Source organism: Lithobates pipiens, unplaced genomic scaffold (assembly GCF_037356315.1).
Source record: "Lithobates pipiens isolate NorthernLeopardFrog02 unplaced genomic scaffold, aLitPip1_a1.2 Scaffold_17, whole genome shotgun sequence".
In the NCBI taxonomy this organism is placed as follows: Eukaryota; Metazoa; Chordata; class Amphibia; order Anura; family Ranidae; genus Lithobates; species Lithobates pipiens.
The window spans coordinates 9,045,569-9,059,117 of record NW_027507755.1 but is presented as its reverse complement, the minus strand read 5'-3'; positions in this window follow the sequence as shown (position 1 = coordinate 9,059,117).

Below are 13,549 nucleotides of genomic sequence, written 5' to 3'. Positions count from 1 at the left end.
TCTGGCCCCCACCTAACAACTATACATGCATCTTCTCAATCAGCACATCACCCACAGTTATTACCTCTTGTATCTCTTGACCTTCCCTCTTAGATTGTAAGCTCTAAGTAGCCCTGTGATTCCTACTGTATTAAAGTGTATTATACTTGTACTGTCTACTAGGGATGAGCTTCGTTTTCTAGTCGAACATACGTTCGACTCGAACATCGGCTGTTCGCCCGTTTGCGAATTCCGAATGTTCTGGGCCGTTCGCGCCAAATTTGTGTGGCGCTCACGGCCCACAATGCAATTGCTGGCTCATGATTGGCCAAGCATGCACTGTGACCCCGCATGCTTGGCCAATCACAGCGCCGGCAGCGAGGAGAGCCATGATCGGCCACTGTGTTAGTGGGTGTTCTGTGTACCTTCAACACAGTATACACCGTTCGTTATCGGCTGATTTTTCATTCTTGCTCTTCTGTAGTGGTTATTGTCTGCGTCCCCTGACCGCAGTATACACCGCTATATTCACCTATATAGCTAGCTATATTTCTCTTTTTTAATAGAGCTTGCAGTCAGTGGTAGGAGATTGTGCGTGCTGTCTGTGTGCTCAGAACCCAGTATACACCGCTATATCCATCTATATAGCTAGCTATCTTGCTCGTTTTAAATAGAGCTTGCAGTCAGTGGTAGGAGATTGTGCGTGCTCTGAACCCAGTATACACTGTTATATCCACCTACATAGCTCTTCTCTAATTGAGCCATCTGCCATCTGCAGGAGTTAGTGGATGTTGTGTGTGCCTCCAGCACAATATACACTACCCAATTGCTGGTTTTCCCAACTCCCTTCAAGCCATTACCATGTCTAGAAGGCCAGCAAGGAGAGGCAGACAGGCGCAAGCCGATAAAAGAGGGAAAGCAGGCTCTGTGTCTAGAGACAACAGTGCTGGTCATGGACGCGGTGCATCGTCATCATCAGCACGTGGCCATGGGACATGCTTGTCCTTCTTTTCGGCAGCTGGACATGTTGAGCCGCAACATGCCAACGACTTGGTAGAGTGGATGACCAAGCCCTCTTCATCCTCCTCATCCTCTCTCACCCAGGCTCAGGGTACTAGCAAAGCAGCTGCCAGCGCATCGTCTTCCCTCCTCTCAATGTCATCATCAGTGACTCCTTCCCTAGACCCACCACGTCCTCCTGAGGAGTCTCCTGAACTCTTTGAGCACAGTGTTGGGTACATGCTTCAGGAGGATGTCCAGTGTTTTGTAGGCTCTGATGATGATACTCAGCTAGAGGAAGGCAGTAGCGTGAATGCAGAGAGAGGGGATGCTCAAGAAGGACAGCAATCTGGCAGTCATGTTCCACAAGCTGCAGCATACTGCCAGGTTTGCTCCAGCGATGAAGAGGGAGGGGATGATGAGGGCACTGACTCCACGTGGGTGCCTGGTAGGAGAGAGGAGGAGGAGGCACATGTACAACGAGGCAGGATGCCCTTCGGGGGCCAGCTTAGGGGCAGCACACCTACTGAATCATACCGCAGAACTCCGCCTGTGCAGGGCGCTGCCTCTGCGCGTTATTCTAAAAGTTCTTTGGTGTGGGCCTTTTTTGAGACAAGTGCATCAGATCGCACCGCTGCTATTTGCAACATATGTCTCAAGCGTATCTCGCGTGGCCAAAACATCAGCCGCTTGGGCACCACATGCTTGACCAGACATATGTTGACCTGCCATGCAGCTCGTTGGCAAGCGTACCTCAAAGACCCACACCAAAGAACAAAGCGGACCTCTCCTTGCTCCTCATCAGCTGGGATCTCCAACCCCACTAGACCTTCAGTCCTCTCTGAAACCTGCTCTGAGAGGAATGAAGGTGTACAATTAGGTGTGTCACAGCCAAGTGCTTCCGGGCACTCTGCTAGCAGTACACCCAAGTCCGATTATAGCAGGCAAATGTCCCTGCCCCAGCTGCTGGACCGGTGAAAGAAGTTCACTCCCAGCCATCCACATGCCCAGCGGTTGAATGCTAGCTTGGCTAAATTGCTAGCACTTCAACTGCTGCCTTTTCAGTTGGTAGACTCGGCCCCCTTCCATGAGTTTGTACAATGTGCGGTTCCTCAGTGGCAGGTCCCCAAATGCCACTTTTTCTCATGGAAGGCGATTCCGGCTCTCTACCGGCATGTGGAAGGCAATGTCCTTGCCTCGCTGGACAGGGCGGTCAGCGGTAAGGTGCATATTACCACTGACTCATGGTCCAGCAGGCATGGACAGGGACGTTACCTGTCTTTCACGGCCCATTGGGTCACTCTTCTGGCAGCTGGGAAGGATGCAGGACAAGGTGCAGTAGTGTTGGAGGCTGTTGCACCACCACGCCTCCCAAATGCTGCTATTGGTTGTGACACACCTCTCTCCTCCACCCCCTCCTCTTCTTCTTCCTCCATGGCCTCTTCCAGTGCTCTGTCCTCAGAACCAGCGGTGCTCCGTAGGCGTTCCAGGGGCTACGCAAATACGCAGGCAAACAATGGCATGCTGTGCTTGCGCTGGTTTGTTTGGGGGACAGGAGCCACACTGGGGCGGCTTAAGCTTAAGCTTAAGCCAGGAATGATGGTTTGCGACAATCGCACCAACCTCCTCTCCGCCCTCCGACAGGGACAACTGACCCATGTGCCCTGTGTGGCTCACGTCCTTAACCTGGTGGTTCAGCGGTTCTTGGGCAGGTACCCGGGCTTACAGGATGTCCTGAAGCAGGCCAGGAAAGTCTGTGTGCATTTCCGCCGATCATTTAATGCCTGTGCTCAGCTGGCTGAGCTCCAAAAGGAGTTGAACCTGCCCAAGAACCGCCTTATATGTGACATGCCCACCAGGTGGAACTCAATGTTGGCCATGCTGCAGCGGCTGCACACGCAGCAGAGGGCCATCAATGAGTACCTGTGCGACTACGGCACCAGGACAGGGTCAGGGGAGCTCGGTTTTTTTCCCACCACGCCAGTGGGGCATGATCAGGGATGCATGCACTGTCCTGTCACCGTTTGAGGAGGCCACAAGGATGGTGAGCAGTGACAGTGCATGCATCAGTGACAATGTACCTCTTGTCCACCTCTTGGAGCATACGCTGCGTGGAATAATGGACAGGGCACTTGAGGCAGAACAGACGCAGGAAGAGGAGGACTTCCTTGCCTCTCAAGGCCCCCTTTATCCAGACAGTGTTCTTGCTGTGCCACCCATCACACAGGAAGAGGAGGAGGATGATTGTGTCAGCATGGAGGTGGAGGCTGGCACTCAGCATCAGCAGCAGCAGCAGTCTTGTAGGGATGATTTACAGTCCCAAGAAACCCGTGGACTTGTACGTGGCTGGGAGGAGGTAGCTGCGGATCATGTTGCCCTTAGTGACCCAGAGGACTCCGGACCGAATGCCTCAGCTAACCTACGCTGCATGGCCTCCCTGATCCTGCAAAGCCTGCGGAAGGATCCTCGTATTCTTCGGATCAAGGAGAGGGACCATTACTGGCTGGCCACTCTCCTTGATCCACGGTACAAGGGTAAGGTTGCCGACCTTATCTTGCCATCGCAGAGGGAGCAGAGGATGAGACATCTCCGGGAGGCCTTGCAGAAAGCTCTGTGCAACGCGTTCCCAGAGACTGGGAGGTTACAAACTCCTGGTCCTGGACAACGTGTTGCTGAGGCATCGGTCAGAAGGAGCGGTGGAGAAGGTGGCGTCTGACCGATGCTTTCAGCCAATTTTTTAGTCCGCAGCCCCAAGGTATGATCGGTTCCAGCAACCATCGCCAGCGTCTGATTTACATGGTGCAGAAATACCTAGGGGCAAGGTCAGACTTGGACACCTTTCCCACCGAAAATCCTCTGGCTTACTGGGTCTTGAGGATGGATCACTGGCCAGAGCTTGCACAGTATGCAATTGAGCTACTGGCCTGTCCTGCATTCAGCGTTCTTTCGGAACGCACCTTCAGTGCTGCTGGTGGCTTTGTTACCGATCATAGGGTGCGCCTGTCCACCGAATCAGTTGATCGACTGACCTTCATCAAGATGAATCAGTCTTGGATCACCCACAGCTACCAAGCACCTGAAGCTGATGTAACCGAATAATTGTTTTTGAAATATCACATCACTTCAAGACTGCCTATGCTGATGCTGAGTGACTGTCCTGTTATGTTGATTGTCTATCCTCTTCCTCCTCCGCTGATATGTTGGAAGAACATTTTTGGTTCTGGGTGATGCCATCAGCCCAATTTTTCTGCCCCTGTTTAACAGGGGCGTTTAATTACAATTTTTGATGCAATGCTTTGCAGCAGGGCTAATTCCTGCACTAAAACTAGAATATATATAGAAAAAAGGGAAAAATGGCCCATGGGACTTTAAATGAGTAGATCACTGAGGTCAAAATGATTGAGTAGAGTAAATTTAATTAGAATTTATTACAGTTCCAAAGACATAATCATAAAGGAGCGTAAAATCATCATCAGTCATAATACATATTGATACAATTTGAAAAGTACATTAATATACATAAACATCTTTTGCACTCAACGCGTTTCGCAAGCTCTGCTCGCTTCCTCAGGAGTAGATGTATGCATGGTTATGTAAAAAATAGTAGAAATCAGTAAGTATAAGATTCAGTGATTGCTAGAGGTTGGATAAGAAGCATGTGACCTCAAAAGAGGTACCCCATACTTACATTATGGTTGGTTAGTCCAAAAAAGCTGATCCCAAATGGAGACCATGGAGACTGATCTGTCTGATTGGGGTGTGTGGGTTACGCCTCTTCAGCTCCCGGACAGATCAGTCTCCATGGTCTCCATTTGGGATCAGCTTTTTTGGACTAACCAACCATAATGTAAGCATGGGGTACCTCTTTTGAGGTCACATGCTTCTTCTCCAACCTCTAGCAATCACTGAATCTTATACTTACTGATTTCTACTATTTTTTAGATAACCATGCATACATCTACTCCTGAGGAAGCGAGCAGAGCTCGTGAAACGCGAGTCGAGTACAAAAGATGTTTATGTATATTAATGTACTTTTCAAATTGTATCAAGATGTATTATGACTGATGATGATTTTACGCTCCTTTATGATTATGTCTTTGGAACTGTAATAAATTCTAATTAAATTTACTCTACTCAATCATTTTGACCTCAGTGATCTACTCATTTAAAGTCCCATGGGCCATTTTTCCCTTTTTTTCTATATATAATTCAGGATGGAGTTGTATCACCTTAGGAGGCAGTATCCAGACCGCCCCCTTTCTATAAAACTAGAGTATATGGGAGAGGTTGCAGTGTCGTGGCACCAGCACCAGTGCCTAAGGCCCAATTTATCTGCCCCTGTTTAACAGGGACATGTAATTACAATTCTTGATATAATATTTCACAGGAGGGCCCGTTCCTGTGCCCACCCAGAGTAACTGTGAGGACTTATAGTGTTTGGGCACCAGCACCACAACCACCAAAGGTCAATTTTTCTACCACTGTTCAACAATGGCATGTAATTACAATTCTTGATATAATCGTTCACAGCAGGGCGCTCCAGCGCCCACCAAGAGTCACTTTGAGGGCTTATAATGTTGTGGCAAAACCAACACCTTGTTCCGCCATTTCTGCAGAGCATATAGGGCAGGCCCCTACTTTCAAACATCCAATTTACAAACATCTCCTACTTGCAAACGGAAGGAGACAACAGCAAGTGAGAAGAAAAAAGATGGACGACAAAACAAATTATACAGGGGTGATAACCCTTCCCTATGTTTTCCAAAAAGCTTAAAAATAGTTTTTTGGAATGGAGCTACACTTTAAAAATGTACCAGTTGAAAATTACAAACAGATTCAACTTAACACAACAAATCTACATAGTCCTGTCTTGTTTGCATTGCCTGTATACTGCTGTTCTGAGCATATAGGGCCTGGGGGCCACATGTATTTCCTTTTTTTAATATGGGTACGGGGTTCCCCTTAATATGCGTACAAGACCCAAAGGGGCTGGTAATTCAACCATATTGCAGGAACCAGATATAACATTAAAACCGCAAGCAGTTTTAAATGACGTTATTTCCGTTAAATGTCATTTTGTGCAGGGACTGTTCTAAACACGGGAAACACGTGGCACTTCACAGGCATACTACAGACACCCCCCAGGCACCATATTTAAAGGAATATTTAACTTTTTTTTTTCACTTTAATCGTCATTAAAATCAGTGCTCCCGTCAAAACAGCCGTTTTTAAAACTTTTTTTTGCATTGACCCATGTCCCCTGGGGCAGGAGCCAGGTCCCCAAACCCTTTTTAGGCAGTATCTTGCATATTAGCCGTTAAAATTAGCACTTTTTTAATTTCGAACGTTCGAGTCCCATAGACTTCAATGAGGTTCTAACGTTCGTACGAATTTGGGGTCCAATCGAAAGTTCTGGTGCGAACCGAACCGGGGGGTGTTCGGCTCATCCCTACTGTCTACTCTCAAGTTGTAAAGCGCTACGTAAACTGTTGGAACTATATAAATACTGTATTATAATAATAATAATAATAATAATAATAATAATAATGACAGCAGAAGCCCAAGATCTTCTAAAGGCTGCCATACACTTCTCCAATGTCGACCCATCCACACCAAACCAGGTGAAATCTGAGCAACAGGTAGCCCTAAGCGCCACCCAGGTCGGCAAAAATAGATTGCTCAGTTGACTTTTTTGAAGGCACTTGGTGGTAAATCATCAACCAGCAACTATCCAATCAGATGCAGTAACTGTTGGGGTATTCTGACAGTGGCAGCAACTGACTGGTAGAATACAAGAGCCAACAGGTTGTGATTCCTCCATCTGAGCTATAAGGGCTCATTCACATGTGCAGCTACACTGCAGACCCATGGAAAAGTGATCCTCCTCTGTGGATTGTCTTTCAGAGGTGTTTGACATGAGTCCATCTTGGGAGTGAACAAAGAGGGTGGCTACATTCCTACATACAGTAGGACCATAGAGAACGAACGTAGCCATGGGAGAAATAGAAGGTTTTAGGAGTAAGAAATACATACATGAATAGAATTGTCCACTGAGTGGGTGGTCCTGTCAGCCCCCCGCTCTTGCCTGATTGGATACAAATTGGATTGATTAGGTGTGTCATTCTATTACAAATGCCTGGTAAAGACATTGAACTTCCAAACAAAAGAACTCGCTGCTCCAGGTGAGACAGGAAGCCTAATGATATCTCAGGTGCCCGCCTCGGCTCGCCTCCACATACGGTCAACACTGAAGAAATGTCTGCACTCCAAGATCCATCAAAATTCTTATTTAACCACTTGCCGACCGCCGCACGACGATGTACGTCCTATTTTTGAAGAGGGATATCTCGGTAACGGCAGCAGCTGCTGCCACAACCGAGATATCCATCTCTTCAGGTGGCGGTCGGCTGTACGATAACGGTGGTCTCCGCTATCGGCGGCGGGAGAGGTGCCACCCCCCCTCCCGCCGCCCTCGCGCACCGTCCGCCGCTTACCGGAGCCGTCGCTAGCGGCGGAGGCGATCGGGTCCTTTCATCTGCTGGGCATAGAGACAAGTGAGGCTAAGATGGCCCCCACTCGTCTCTATACCATAGGAGGGCAGAAGCGACGTCAAAACGTCACTTCCGCCCATACCTCTTAAAGGTATATATTTTTTAAATGTCAGATTTTCTTTTCTTTTTTTTTTTTGCATTTTTTTTTTGCATTTTAGCCCAAATATGAGATCTGAGGACTTTTTGACCCCAGATCTCATATTTAAGAGGACCTGTCATGCTTTTTTCTATTACAAGGGATGTTTACATGGGCATACATATACGTCCCTTTAAATTTGCCGCCCTGCCATCGGAAGCGCGCCGCCCGCGATCGTCTCACGGAGCGGCCGAATGGAGAAGTGCCGTTGTAAACAACATTTCTCCATTCTGCCTAGCAACTAGTGACGCTGATCTCTGCTCCATGTGATTGGAGCAGAGATCAGTGTTCACTAAATGAAAGCCCAGCCCCCCCCACAGTTAGTAACACACCCCTAGGAACACTTAACCCCTACACTGCCACCCACTGGTTAACCCCTTCACTGCCAGTGTCATTTACACAGGAATCACTGCATTTATATAGCAGTGATTACTGTATAAATGACAATGGTCCCAAAAATGTGTCAAAAATGTCCGATGTGTCCGCCTTAATGTCGCAGTCACAATAAAAATCGCTGATCGCCGTCATTACTAGTAAAAAAATAAAATAAAAAATGATTAATAAAAATGCCATAAAACTATCCCCTATTTTGTAAACGCTATAACTTTTGCGCAAACCAATCAATAATCGCTTATTGCGATTTTTTTTTTTTACCAAAAATATGTAGAAGAATACGTATCAGCCTAAACTGAGGGAAAAAAATGTTTTTTTTTATATATTTTTGGGGGATATTTATTATAACACAAAAAGTAAAAAATAATGCGTTTTTTTTCAAAATTGTCGCTCTATTTTTGTTTATAGCGCAAAAAATAAAAACCGCAGAGGTGATCAAATACCACCAAAAGAAAGCTCTATTAGTGGGAAAAAAAAGGACGTCAATTTTGTTTGGGAGCCACGTCGCACGACCGCGCAATTGTCAGTTAAAGAGACGCAGTGCCGAATCGCAAAAAGTGGTCTGGTCTTTGACCAGCAAATTGGTCCGGTCTGAAAGTGGTTAAAAACAGTGTAAAAATAAATAAAATCAATTAAAATAAATAAGAAAAATTTTTTTTTTTTTTTAAAAACACCCCGTCACGACGAGCTTGCGCACAGAAGCGAGCGCATACCTGAGTAGCGCCCGCATATGAAAACGGTGGTCAAACCACACATGTGAGGTATCGCCGCGATCGGTAGAGCCAAAGCAATAATTCTAGCCCTAGACCTCCTCTGTAACGCAAAAAATGCAACCTGTAGAATTTTTTAAATGTCGCTTATGGAGATTTTTGAGGCTAAAAGTTTGACGCCATTCCACGAGCGGGCGCAATTTTGAAGCGTGACATATTGGTATCAATTTACTCGGCGTACCATTTTCTTTCACAATATAAAAAAAAAATTGGCTAATTTTACTTTTGTCTTATTTTTTTATTCAAAAAAGTGAATTTTTTCCAAAAAAAGTGCGCTTGTAAGACCGCTGCGCAAATACGGTGTGAAAAAAAGTATTTCAATGACCACCATTTTATTCTCTAGGGTGTTAGAAAAAAAACAATATAAAATGTTTGGGGGTTCTAAGTAATTTTCTAGCAAAAAAAACTGTTTTAAACATGTAAACACCAAGTCTGAAAAAGAGGCCTGGTCCTTAAGTGGTTAATAACGAACATTCCAAGTGTAACAGGTGCACCTATTCATTACCAAAGACACTGAACTGACTGATGTTGAAAGGAGGCTACCAGAAAATTGTTGGCCAATCAGTTGCAGCCTTGGTTCAGGTATCTTGACAGCCGGTGGGGTTTTTATGTGCAGTGGAAGTAAAATAAAAAAAACAGTGATCAGCATTCGGCCAGCTTCTAGCATTGCTGGATCAGAGGCAATTATGGAAACAGCAACCTGCTCCCCGCAAATTAGAAACGCTGAAACCAGGGTTCACTTATACCACCCCATACAGAAGACGCATGGATGGCTTCCTTCCATGCCATTTGTTGTGTACAATTGTGTTTCTAGCTGTAGTCATTTGGTGCAGACAGGGCCAATCACAGCCCTTCTGTACTATGGGATTAGATGTGGCCACTTACAGCAATACTCACTGAAGGAATCAGCTTCCTTCAGTAAAAATAATGGAAAATTGTATCAAATACATAACGTAATTTTCCTTTCCTGACAACAATAACTGGCAGCATACATATGATATAGCTCCGCCCCTATATCCACCCACAGGACCTGATTAGCTCTATAAAAATCTGACTGAGAGCTACCTCCCCCAGTCTCCATATAAAGCACAAAGATCAAAGGGAGGGTTCGTATGCTGACATGTCTTGGCGTTAGGAAAGGAAAATTACAATATTACGGTATAGTATTTTATACAATTTTCCATTTTCCTGATGCCAAACATGCCAGCATACAAAAGATACATAATGAGCTTTTGAGAGGGAGGGTTTAATGCTGCAAACTTATACGGAGACTGGGGGAGGTTGCTCTCAGAATTTTATAGAGCTAAACAGGTCCTGTGGGGGGATATAGGGGCAGAGCTATACAATATGTATGATAAGTATGCTGCCATGTTTGGCATCAGGAAAGTTGCCTATAGCAGTGAAATTTACTGCTACAAGCAATAATAATGTTAGAAAAAATAAATAAAAATCATGACCACTTGCCCAGAGTTGTACAATGTTACTATGGTAACATTTTATTGTTCTGGTCACAGTGTGTTAAAAAAAAAAGGAACATACATTTTTATATTTTACATACCGTCACCAATCGGTGTCCCTGGTCACCACACACATGATATGAGGACACTGTACTGCACTGGTGACAGTATGTAATAAAATATTTTTAAAAAGGTGGAATTTTTTTATCATCTCATCATCTTCCAAAAAATGTGAGACAAAAATTTAGAACTTCAAAAAAACTGCCCCTTGCTAAATACCTTGGACAGTCTACTTTAAAAAAAAGGGTCATTTGGGAGCATTTCATCTGTCCTGGCATTTTTGAGCCTCAAGAAATGAGATAAGCCATCAGTACATCAGGATTACCGTATTTATCGGTGTATAACGCTCACCCCAAGTTTAGTAGGGAATTTAAAAGGAAAAAAAACTTTTAGGAGGGAAGTTTAAGGAAAAAAACTTACATTTATTGCAGCCTTGTCAGACATTTGCAGCCTTCCATTGCAGCCTTGCATTGCAAACCTTGTCAGTCGTTTGCAGGCTTGTCAGTGTCATTTTAAAAATGACGCCGCCGAGATACAGAGCGGATGTCCTGTGTATCTCGGTGGCGCTCGTTCTCGGCGGCTTTCGGGTATTGTCGGCCGCACTCGGCCATTCTCGGCTCTTCTCGCCTATTGTTGGCCGCACTCGGCCGTTCTCGGCAGCTTTCGGAAAGCCGCCGAGAACGGCTTTCCGAAAGCTGCCGAGAACGGCCGAATGCGGCCAAAAATAGCAGAGAACGGCCGAAAATACCCGAATGCCGCCGAGAGAGGCACAGAAGGTTAGGAGGGGGATCGACGTATAACACGCACCCCCGATTTCCCCCTGATTTAAGTGTGTGTTATACAACTATAAATACGGTAATCAATTTTCAGATATATCCCATAGTTTGTGGATTCTAGGACTTTCCTAAAGACTAAATAATTGTCAGAAACTATGAAATCAGGTCAAGACAGAAGTACAGTTAAATCACACTTGTTTAATAATAAAAGTAAAAAGAACAAACATAGTCAAAACATAGTCAAAGTTCAGTAACCAGAACTGATAGTCAGACAAGCCAGAAATCAGGGATCAATGTAGTGGAACAGCCAGCAGGATCTGGAGCCAGAAGGAATGTCAGCAAAGCAAGTCTTGAACAGGATCGCAGGAGTTTCTGTGATGTCGACAAAGGCGAGGCAGAGATCATCTGGACTGGACGGCTTAAGTAGGCAGGACTGACGAGCAGGCTATCAACAGCTGAGTAACCGTGGAGAGATAGGAGCTGGGAAATAGCTGACAGTTGAGCGGCCAGCTCAGAGAAGGAAGGGCTGAGCCCAGCCCTGACAGTACCCCCTCCTCAACGATCTCTCCCCCTTGGTGGACCACCAGGCTTAAGGGGTATATGTCTATGGTAATCACAGGGGACATGGGCATGTACATCCGGGGATGAGACCCAAGAGCGTTGCTCCGGACCGTGCCCTTTCCAATGCACCAGGTACTGTATATGCACCCACGGAACCTATAGGAGTCAACAATGGACTGTAGTTCATATTCCTCATGGTTCTCAACCTGTACAGGGTGAGGACATGGCACCGAGGTGGTAAAGCAGTTGCAGACCAAAGGTTTTAATATGGAGACATGAAATACATCCGAAATAGACATATTAGAAGGAAAGCCTAATGCGTAAGCCACTGGGTTAATCCTGCAAAGAATATGGAAATACCCAATAAACCAAGGTGTGAACTTCAGTGAGGGAACACGAAGTCAGAGGTTGCGAGATGACAGCCATACCCTATCCCCAACCTGGTAGGAAGGCACAGGCAGGCGTCTGCAGTCAGCATGGAGCCTGTACCTATCATTAACATGTCGCAAAGCCTCCTAGACTTGTGCCCAAGTGGAACGAAGACCACGGAGATGCTCCTCTAACGCAGGAATTCTCTGCGGAACAAACGAGTCAGGCAACATGGAAGGTCGGAAACCATAATTCGCAATAAACGTGGACAATCGGGAAGCAGAATTCAAGACATTGTTGTGAGCAAACTCTGCCCACGGTAATAGGTCTGACCAGTTATAATGGTCAGAAATATAGCAAGGTAGAAATTGCTCCAGGAACTGATTGCCTCGTTCTGCGTCCCCATTAGACTACGAGTGATACGCAGAGGAGAAAGCAAGCTGAATTCCCAACTGTGCACAAAAAGCTCGACAGAATTGGGACACAAACTGACTACCCCTATCTGAGACAACCACCTTGGGTAGCCCATGTAACAAAAGATCTCCTGAGCAAAATGGAAGCCAGTTCCTTGGAAGTGGGCAACTTCTTAAGTGGAATACATTGAGACATTTTCCAGAACCGGTCAACCCCCATAAGGATAACTGTGTTGCCCTGGGAGTTGGGTAACTCCACAATGAAATCCATAGACAGGTGGGTCCATGGCCTCTCTCCATTGGGTATGGGTTGTAGGAGGCCCACTGGAAGGTGTCGTGGAGTCTTACATCAGCACGTAGACTAGGCCACCAGAATTGTTGGGGAATGGCCCAAAATAATTGATTCTTCCCAGGGTGACCAGCAGTCTTGGGAGAATGGTAAGTCTGGAGCACGGCAGTATGGAGACTCTCTGGGACAAAGCAGCAGTGACAAGGTTTCTCAGGAGGAGCATGGACCTGTGCAGCAAGATTTTTTTAACCCAAAGGAGAAGGGAGACTGGTATGACGTGTAGCCAGAATACAATCAGGAGTAATCACAGGATCCGTAACCGACTCCAACTTGGAAGTGGAGGAAAATTTTTGTGACAGGGCGTCAGCCTTTACATTTTTAGTACCGGGTAAGAATGAGACAATGTAATTGAAATTTAAGAAAAGAGCCGATCGCTCCCTTCCCGGCGAGAAGCGTTTAGCCTCAGATAAGAATGTGAGATTCTTATGGTCAGTAAGAATGAGAACCGGCTCAGTGGTACTTTCAAGGAGATATCTCCATTCTTTCAGGGATAAAATGATCGCCAACAGGTCTCTGTCACCAATCTCGTAATTGCACACTGCATGTGACAATTTCTTGAAAAAGTAGCCACAAGGATGCATAGCACTCTCAGAGGTAGGATGTTGAGACAGAAGGGTGCCAACAGAAGCATCAACCTCAAGGATAAAAGGTAACATAGGATCAGGATGTGTCAACACAGGAGCAGAAACAAAGGCAGCCTTGAGACTCTTAAAGGCCTTAATGGCCCCCGGAGACC